The 9767-nt window shown below is 46.7% G+C and overlaps 1 long non-coding RNA gene across 1 annotated transcript; it reads right to left on the bottom strand.

Annotated features, from left to right (window-relative positions):
- Nucleotides 1–374: 374 nt before the first annotated feature.
- Nucleotides 375–4100, bottom strand: LOC117244574. Its single transcript, XR_004497927.1, has 4 exons — nucleotides 3966–4100; nucleotides 2196–2313; nucleotides 645–769; nucleotides 375–551 (listed from the first exon to the last, which is right to left on the bottom strand). It is a non-coding gene; the product is annotated as an uncharacterized LOC117244574 (long non-coding RNA).
- Nucleotides 4101–9767: the final 5667 nt, after the last annotated feature.

Raw genomic sequence — 9767 nt, 5'->3', positions numbered from 1 at the left:
TGAGCTCTTTGGAAACTCTCCGAGACAGCAATTAGCTGCGTGCCCCGATGTGAGCACCCGGCTGCTCTGTGCAGCCCTGGCGCCCCAGCCTCCCAGCCAGGGGCCGGAGCTCCATCAGCAATGGGGGATCTCGCATCCCCCGGCCCGCGCTGCCAGCGCGGAGCCTCAGCCTGGCAGCACGCCAAAGCGCACCGAGGTAACTGCATTTCTCGGCAGAAATTCCGGCTGCAGCATGTCACGACTGCCATCTGCTGACGCTTCCCGGGCGCTCAGGAGTCCGGCCCGAGGGGGTGCAGCCGGACACTGCCGGACTCCGCGCTCGGAGGGCACCGGGAGCCAGCCCGGAGAGGGGCCCTGGCCGCTGGCTCCGGGCTCAGCTGCAGGTGAGGGGCGCGGAGCTGCCCCCGCAGAGCAGGCACCGGGTACCGGGGACAGCAGGCTCGCCCATCGCACAGCCAGCTGATCCCACAGCTTCCTCCCGCCCCCGGTGCCGACAAAGGGGGGCTGCTGCTCTCGCAGTTGGTCCTTTTGTTCCCAAAGGTCACTTTGTCCTGAAAGGGACAGTGAAAGAAATCAGCCGGCTGTCGGCAGCCCAGCAGTGATGGCATGGCCAGCCAGGCTCAATGGATGGCGCCTGTTCTCACCTGGATCCTGCACCCATGGTGTGAGCTCTCAAAACCTGGAGACCTCTAAGCAGCACTGACATCCTCCTTTGAAAGCAGAATCCTTCATAGGTACCACCCGTCCTGTCTCTGGTGCCTCATTTACACTGTGGGGATATGTAAATGGAGCAGGAGTACCATAACCCCTTTACAGAAACACTTCCTCTACACGACACAACAGTGAAAGACGAGTAGTGCTCTCAAGTTGGTGCATTTATAAACAATTTGTAAGAGTTTTCTCAAGCCCAGCACACTGACAGAGTTCCACTGGTGTGTGGGACAGCTCAGTAAAATACACAGAAGGCACACGGATGGCAAATTAATTTCATAATCCTATTACCGCCAATAAAATTGCCAAGTATTTTTAAATAAAATTCTTTTAATTACTGTATGGGGGTTGCATGGCAAGGTTTTGGTAGTGGCGGTGGGGGTGAGGCTACAGGGGTGGCTGCAGTGAAAAGCTGCCAGAATTTTCCCCCATATCTGATGGAGCCAATGCCAGCAGCTGCAGGACGGACCCACATCTGGCCAGGGCTGAGCCCCTCAGCAATGGTGAATAACAGAGTAAGAAAGGGAAAACTCCAGTGCAATGGCAGCTGCAGAGAGGAGTGAGACTATGTGAGGGGAACAGCCCTACAGCCCCCCAGCTCTCTGCATGAGGGGCAGGAGGTGCTCCAGGTGTCAGAGTAGAGACCCCCCCTGCAGGCCCTGGGGGTCTGTGGCACAGCAGGGGGATGCCCAAACCCATGGAAGCCCACACTGGAGACTGGGTGTCACTTACACTTCTGATAAATTGAGAACAAGTTTATCTTTTCTCTAAATCCACTGTTTCTTATGCATCTCTAAAGTTCGTGTGTGAGTATGGGGAATAAATAGAGAGTACAATGGAACTGATAAAGGAGTTCAGTGGTTTAGGTTTAATTAAATAGAAACTATGGGACATAGACATAGATAACTATTTTTTGGGGTAGAAGTGACTACGAGACATGTTGTGAAACTTTGTAATGATTATTAGGTAATTGATGTTATTAATGGGATGTGTAATTAATGGGAAATTGTAATTAAAAATAGAATTTCATGTAAGCGCTATATAAGTAAAAGCCTGTATATGTATGCCTTGTATACTCAATAAAATTCTGATCTCAACTCAGATGTCCCTGTCTCTCAATCGCCAACATGTGAGAAATGAAAAAAATAAAATAAAATTGCCTAGCAAAGGTAATGGGCTGGTTTAACCCCTGCTGTAGCTTTCATGAAGTCAACATTTCCATCATGCAGTAAGTAGCCCCCTCTTGCCCAATGCTGGCCTTTTGTACAACTTTACAAACTAACGATGCCTCCCCAAGCCATGTGAGCCACAGCACATTGACAGGCAGCCAAACAAATGAGAGCAGACACCATGCTTGTCACCATGCAGGAACTTATCCCTAATATACTTCAAGGTAGGAAGAGGTCAGCTAAAGCACATTCTTGCACAGAATTTTAAAAAATGAGACTGTATTTCAGTCAGAAAATGTTTCAAGGAAGTTTTACCTTCACTTTCTTCATTAGCCTTAGTTTTCTGGTCCTTATGAGGGCTTGTGTGAACCACCATAAAAGCCAAAGCAGAAATTTTCTCCTTTACTCTCACTGAACATATCAGGAAGCCTCACTGAGGAAAAAACATTCATATAGTATTTCAGCAGTCACAGGTGTGCTATACATTCAGGTTTTTGGGCATTGCAAGGAGCACTTCAAATGTCAGTGAAAACCATTTCCAATTATCTCCAAAAATAATTGTAGAAACAATGCTCTTAAGCACGTTTTTGTAGGAGTGATTTGTACTTGTGATTTATACATAGGACATGAACCATAAAGTTCCAGGGATTCCAGAAAGCTAATTTTAAAAATCTGATATGGTTAGTCAAGGACAGGACCATATCAGTAGAAACTCATTTGCAGCTGGGAACAGGGAGAAGGAAACCAGCATGGAGCAGAGGTGAACTTTCAGAAGGGCCTGTTTTGCAAACAAAGGTAATTTTGGCTCCTTACTGACTCTCGTGCTTTAAGTCATTAAGGGTCAGTGCTGCATTCAGGCATCTCTTTGAAATGGCAGCTCTTCAGTGAGGACAGCAGCCTGTCCCCAGGCTGTGGGCTCATCAAGGTCTGCCAGTGCAGACATCTCAGCTGGAAACAAGGCTCGTGACAGCTGCAATGCACCCAAGGTTATCAATGCATGTGTTTATGTACACTGGAGAGGACAGATAGAAAATAGAGCTGAGGTAGTTTAGAAACCTGCACATTAATAGGCAGAGCGAGAACTCGGCACAAACCTGAGCTCATGGGTGAAACGAGCTCTTCCCAGGATATAGAGCAGATCTGAGTCACAGCATCCCCTGGGACTGGCATCACTTTCACCCCTGCCTTCACATCCCTGTGACCCAGGAGTGCCGTACATGGCAGTGAGCACACAGCCTGTGCCACACACACCTCCAGGAGCCTCTCACCAACCACTTACGGGTACGAGACCGGTCACAGCAACAAAGAAACTGGGCACCAAGAGACGAGTGGTACAGGATTGGTGGGTCAGATTTGAAGGGAAGGTAATAACTTTCCACAATCAAGACCCAAGAAAAACACCTCATACTCCATTTTACACTGGCCTTTACCACATAACACATTGAACTTTCAGAAAACAAAACAGAACCAATGCTCCTGTTCTGAAATCTTACACAAGCAAAAGGTTTGGAGTTTTTTTACCACAAAGACCAGGACTCTCTTACTTCAAGCTGCCTGTGTCACAACAGAAGCACTCTGAATACGATGTTTGCTGTAGTCCTAAGCATATTAACCTGCCCTGCTTGAGAAAGGCACAGCTCCTTTTCCTTCAGCTACCAGGTTCATGAGCTCGGAATGCTCCAGAAAGCAGTGGTAACCAAGGCTCCTCAGTTGGAAGGGAGATCAGATATGGAACAAAAAACACTACAAAGACCATTGGTCTGTGGTCACAGAAAAAAGCATGAAAAGGAAGGGAAAAGGACCAAGGACCTCAGCAAAGCTACAACACTCAGTACAGCACACTGATGATATGGACAGCACTCAGCAAACCTCTTACTGAACTGTAGATGGTGCAACAGGACTTGTGGGGTTTGGGATTTTTGTGATTGTTGTTGAGGTTTGGGTTGGTTTTAACATTGCAAAGGCATCACTTCAGCTTTTCCACAGTAGGAGCACATGCCTGTTGCCAGGCAGGTGGTGCAATGAGCCAGTGGACCCTGACCCTGGCTTGTTTGTGTTCCCAAGCACTGAGTGGCTTGGACTTACCAAAGAGGGACCACTGACATCCCCTGGCACCATCTTTCCTCTTCTTTGGTCACATGCTTTGACATATCCAAAATCCATGTTTCATCCAGCACTTCTTGTATCAGCAACCATAACAGTATTCCGAGGCTGTCACAGTTGCCTAAAAGAAAAACCAGTTGTAAGGGGGATTGCTGCAAGCTTATCAATTCTCTCCTCTATCAGTCACCAGCCACGTGGGGAAATGAGAAGCAAAGAGAGTTGAACCTGATAGAGAAAACAAAGGAGACAGGGAGCCAGCTAAAGGGAGATGAGATAGTCTGTGCCGGAATGAAAGAAAGAAATCTAAAGAATGGTTACTAATTTCAAGGGTCTGGAAGCAAAATTGCTAATTCTCAGTGCTGCGTTGCAAGGGGGAGCAGTGCAGAGACACCTGATGAAATGGTGTCACCATGCAGCAGTTCAGGGCTGTGCAGAAAGCTGTCTCAATATACAAACCGTCGGTGTTGTGCAGTACCCTGGGTGCCCTGTGCGAGGAGGAGATGGAATGAAGCACACCTGACAAGGAGCAAATGGAATGAGACCTACCTGATGTGTGCAGGGGAGGTTAGTGCTGGCGCTTCCGATTTGTGGAGCACTGAGTCAGGGAATGGCATCATCTGCCAGGCAGAGGAGAGGCCTCACCTGGGGGGGCTTGAGGAGTCGTCACCCGTCTTTGACACGGCCATTCCTCCTGCAGCTGCTCCGTGGGACGCGGGCAGGCTGGCACAGCTGGCACACGGGGATGCAGACACACAGCACATGCCACAGCACCGCTCCTCTGCACAGCCACGGGCGGGACAGGCAAGAAGTGCTAGGGCTCCCGGCACGGCCTCACGGTCCTGTAGCATCTCTCATGCGGCTGCTCCAGCGCTGGGCTGCTCTCACTGCTGCCAGAAACACGCGCGTTTCTCCACGGCACTGCGCTCCACCATCCGCTCGGGACCCCGCAACCTGCAGAGCCGGGGCAGGCGGGATCCCTGGAGCAGGCAGGATGCCGGGAGGATGTCAGGACCAGGACAGCACGCTTGAGACAAATTTAAATCAAAATGGTCCGTTCACACCTCCCCTGAGTGCAAAGGGAAGGGCATTTCTTATGCAGACCGTTGTGACTGATGGCCTTGGCGTAACACCCAGATCTTGCAGGGGACTTCAATTAACATTTAGCAATCAGTACTGGTAAAGAACGAGGCTTTTCCCACAGACCTATGCCGTTTATGTTGTTTTCGAAACACCTGCATTTCCTTCAAAGAGAATAGTAAAGAAAATTCATGATATCTCATTAATCAAAAAACTGAACTTCAGAGCAGAAATAGTTTCTTTCCAAAATATTACATTGATCACTGAAATTTGAAATCTAATTTGAATTATAGGCTTAATATGCCTTTATTCAACTTTACTTTCGTCATGTCGGTCTTTGATCTGTGGTATTTCTGTGCCATGGAGAAGAAAAAAGAAAAAGCCTACAAATGATCTCTCTATCACTGCAAGCCCTCAGTTTTAGATTTACACAAAAAGCAGCAAGGCTAGGAAAGATCTTCCCATTTTCTGCATCTGATTTTCTGTTTTTATTCTGATAGCTTCTATGCATTACTGGAGATAGAAAATTAATGTACTAATGTCAGAAACAGTGATGTGTTAATACGTTAATTGTTAAGGACTCTAAAAACCTGAATTCATTTGTGCTGAATGAGTGCGAATTATCTGATAAACCCTTTAATCATGACTTTCTGAGCTTCCCCTGCATAGGTTTAGGGTTTATAGCCACGTCTAAACTATAGACTATTTGTGTGTCCATATGGAACAAATCAGGCTCCATAGAAAGCTGCTTATTAACCTGCTTTGCAAGGACCTACAAATCCACAGGTGAGTGGGATCTGGGAATAAGCCACCTCCCTCCACACAGAGCAGCCTTACCAGAGGAGCTTTCTGCTTTAGGGAGTTCATGACTTTTACAAGCCCTGTAAATTATTTTGATTCAGGGGCTTTAGGGGTCAGACTAAGGTTTGCAGGTACATTTCTATACAGTTTACATGCGGTTGTGTGGAGCAGTTTTGTGGTCTGGTTTTGGGTTTTGATGGGGTTTTTTTTGAGCTACAGGGTAGCATTGCGGGGCATAGCCAGCCCCTCTGAGCACTGGAAGAGGAATCTCCCCCCCGGGGGTCCCTGCGTGCCATCAGTTCTGCTCAGCCACCTCCCATCGCCCCTGGAAAGGCATTTCCCCTTTGGCCTCCTCTGTTCGGACAGCAGCGTGCCCTGCCTGAGCAGTACGAGCCTGGCCAGCACACCCACATTGCAGGAGGCACCCACCGAGGTTTAGCTCACTTTGGGATTTTTTATTTTTGCATCTTCTTAAAAAACATCTCAAAACAAACTCACCATGAGTAAACCTTGCCCCAGCTCTGCAGAACACTCAGCACTCTGCCTGTGGGAGCATCTATCACATTCACTGTGAAAAAAAAAGGTAAATTTTAAGTTACAGAAGCTGAGACTAAAGTGACCTGGACCAGAATTGTCAGGTGTGGCGTTTTGTTTTGTTTTTTTCCTTTTTACATTTACAGGCAAGGGTAAATAACCATTGAAAGAGTGTAATTTCTGGCCAAACAGTGGGGAGTCAGGCTTATCAGGGGTTCCTCCCTGTCTGCTGGAAACCTCTCTCCTGACAACATCACCACAGATGACTCGAAGGAGAGCCATGAGACAATGGGAGCAATCTGAATCTCATCAACTCTCCCCTACATTCCACCCAGAAAAAGACATGTCCTGTAGATGATGGTGGAGCTCTGTACTTGATAGAAGAAGCCCTTCAGGCCAGCAATGGGAAATGAGCCTGAGGGAACCAGCAGCCACTGCCCTGTGAAACATGCACAGTGTGAGAAAACATAGTGATATTGCACATAGCAAGTGATCTATTTTTACTGGCTCAGAAAAATGCACTTGTCTTTGCTAGCTTAGAAACTGAGCCTTAAAAATTTATACACAGCCTCACCTTACCCTCATGTGCAAAATCTGCCCACTATGAGTTAGGATTTCAATCACACAATAAGCATCTACTTACACAATTAGTGCTTCCATCCCTAACGCTGAGAGGCAGAATTCAGCAAAAGTGTTACCTTTAGGATTTGCCGTCTGTTTGAGAGAAACCCATACATGCTCAGATAGGGAAACAGCTGTGTCTTTATTCTACCTCCTGTTTGTTCCACCTTCTGGTACATGCACATGAGGACATGGGGCAGCTACTGGTGTGCACTCTATCCTGAGCCTCTGGGCTTTTGTTCTTCAAGTCCTGGACAAGTTTATTTATTCAATTGCAGATGCTGGGCTATGGGTAAGACAAGCTGTTATTTTGTTCTAGAAATAACATTTTCCACAAGCACCTTGAATTCAGAACTTAAGATATATTCCATTTGTGTCTGTAACTAATATTTATGTAATGCCTTTAGCTGGGAAAAGTCACATTTATGGCTTCCTCTATTCTTTTTCTTAGAGATGGTGTCAAGGAATCAATAACCATGTCACACATTTGGGCAACCAGAGCATAAACCAGGGCTTTATGTGGAACCCTACAGGGCCTGCCTCTGTACCTCTGGAAATGAAGCCAGAATTATTCCTAACTCCTACTTTTTAAGCAATCATATGCACAGTCATTAAAATTAAATAATATGCACTTGCTTATAGCTCTTGGCCTGTTTCATGTCTGGTTTTTACCAGATCTCATCCAGCACAGCTCTAAGGAGAAGCCAGCAAAACCTCAGCCCAGTGTCAGCAAGTGGCCCAGTATGGAGGTCACATCTTCCCTTAACTTTTGCCATTCCTTCACACTGCTGTGACCTTCATGCTGGCTTGGAGAAATCCTGATACAAGAGAAGAGCTTCACTGTGTGAACAAGTTATTGCACTTATTCTTTCTCATGTCTCTTCCTCCCAACATTTAGAAATCTCCAGGCACTTGCTCACAGCATCAGGCCTAAATTCATATTTGCACAATCCATGCACTGAGGCCAAGTGTCTCCTGTAATTAAGGGAATGGCACACAGAGCAGCACTGAGCACCTGAAGCCTTCTGAGGCCTCAGCCCTATTGATCTGGGCCCTGGGCAGGGGAAGGCTGCTATAAGCACTAGTGGATTTGTGTCAATGTACCTGTTCTTTTCTGTGCTCAAACTCATTATTTTGTATGGGAAGATGAACAGGAATTGAAGAGCATGAGATAAATATTTCATGTCGTGCTGGGATATATAATTCATGATCAAATTTTTCAGAAAGGAGAAGATAAGACAGAGCTGCAAAAGCTTAAAATAAAGTATTTTCTGTCCCCTCTAGACAGACTGATAGAAAAGTGCTTTCCCCCTTTTCTATCGATGCTTTAAAGGAAATAAGAAAATGATGTGTTAGCAGTAAAAACAAATACTCAAAGTACATTTGAGGAATTGTTATTGTCTGTAAACAGATGTAATTAATGTGTTATACACACTTATCTTAAAGTACTGTGTTGCACTTGGTTCCTTCACAATTCACAGCCTCTCTTTCTTAAGAGAAAGAGAGACAAGGCATATTGGCCTCAGCCTGTAAACAGCTCCACACCTTGCTGTTTGTTGTGATGGCCGGGGAGCCCCGGGCAGGAGAATGTGACAGTGTAGCTCTGACAGAGCTGCTCCACTCCATTCAGAGGGTTGAGATTGCTCCACAAGCCCCCACCTCAAAGGGTTTATCACACTGGGATAGTGTGTGAGATCACAAAATCATGGAGTGGTTTGGGTTGGAAGGGACCTCACATCCTTTCCCATCCCACCCTTGCCATGGCAGGGACACCTTCCACTGTCCCAGGCTGCTCCAGCCCCAGTGTCCAACATGACACTTCCAGGGATCCAGGAGCAGCCACAGCTCCACAGTGTCTCTACACCCTCATAAGGAGGAATTTCTTCCTAATACCCACCTAGCCCTGCCCTCTGGCAATGTCATCATAACAGGCCATGCTAAAAGTCTTTCTTATGGGTCCCTTTTAGTACTGGAAGGCCACAATCAGGTCTCCCCAGACCCTCCTCTCTGCCAAGCTGGACAATCCCAGCTCTGTCAGCCTCTCCTCCCAGCAGTGGTTCTTCAGAGCCCTTTGCTGGGCTCTCTCCAGTCTGTCCATGTTTCTCCTGTGCTGGGAAGCCACAACACGGTTCTCCAGATGTGGCCTCACCAGTGCTGTGTAGAGGGCCAGGTTTGCCTTCCTCCACCTGCTCTGTCTGAGCATTGACCTTAACAGAAACATCTGAAAAGAAGGTTTAAAAAAATCAACAAAAACAAACAACAAACAACAAAATTTTAAAGCAATAATAATTTTGGTGGCTGTTTTTCATTGTCACACTCATAGTGACAAACCAAGATCTTGGATGAAAGATCTTCAGATTTTTCAGCCCACGGTTCAAGCAATTTCCAGTCCAACAAAATCTCAGGGGTGCATCTCTGAAGCAGGTGTCTGAGGGCAAAACTTGCTTTTGGAAACTGCAATTTGCCTGGCAAAGTTTGTGCACCGTCCTTCACTACTCCTCCCTGATATGCAGATTTCAAACATTTCTGAGAGCACTCAGTTCTCTTCAGCAGCCCCAGAAAATTGCTCTGCTTCATTCAGTTTCTGTAGCAAAGATCCAAATTGTCCACTGACAGTTTACAAAGCAGCAAGTTAATGCTGGGCTCCCTTGTTTGTGGAGAAAATAATCACAGAGCTTTGACAACCGAACAACAGACAATTACATGTTTTCTCTGTGTTTTCTTTGAAGGAATCAATACAAAAACACCAGC

This window comes from Parus major, chromosome 5 (assembly GCF_001522545.3).
Source record: "Parus major isolate Abel chromosome 5, Parus_major1.1, whole genome shotgun sequence".
Taxonomy (NCBI): domain Eukaryota; kingdom Metazoa; phylum Chordata; class Aves; order Passeriformes; family Paridae; genus Parus; species Parus major.
The sequence above is the reverse complement of the archived record's forward strand: the minus strand, read 5'-3'. Positions and strand labels throughout refer to the sequence as shown.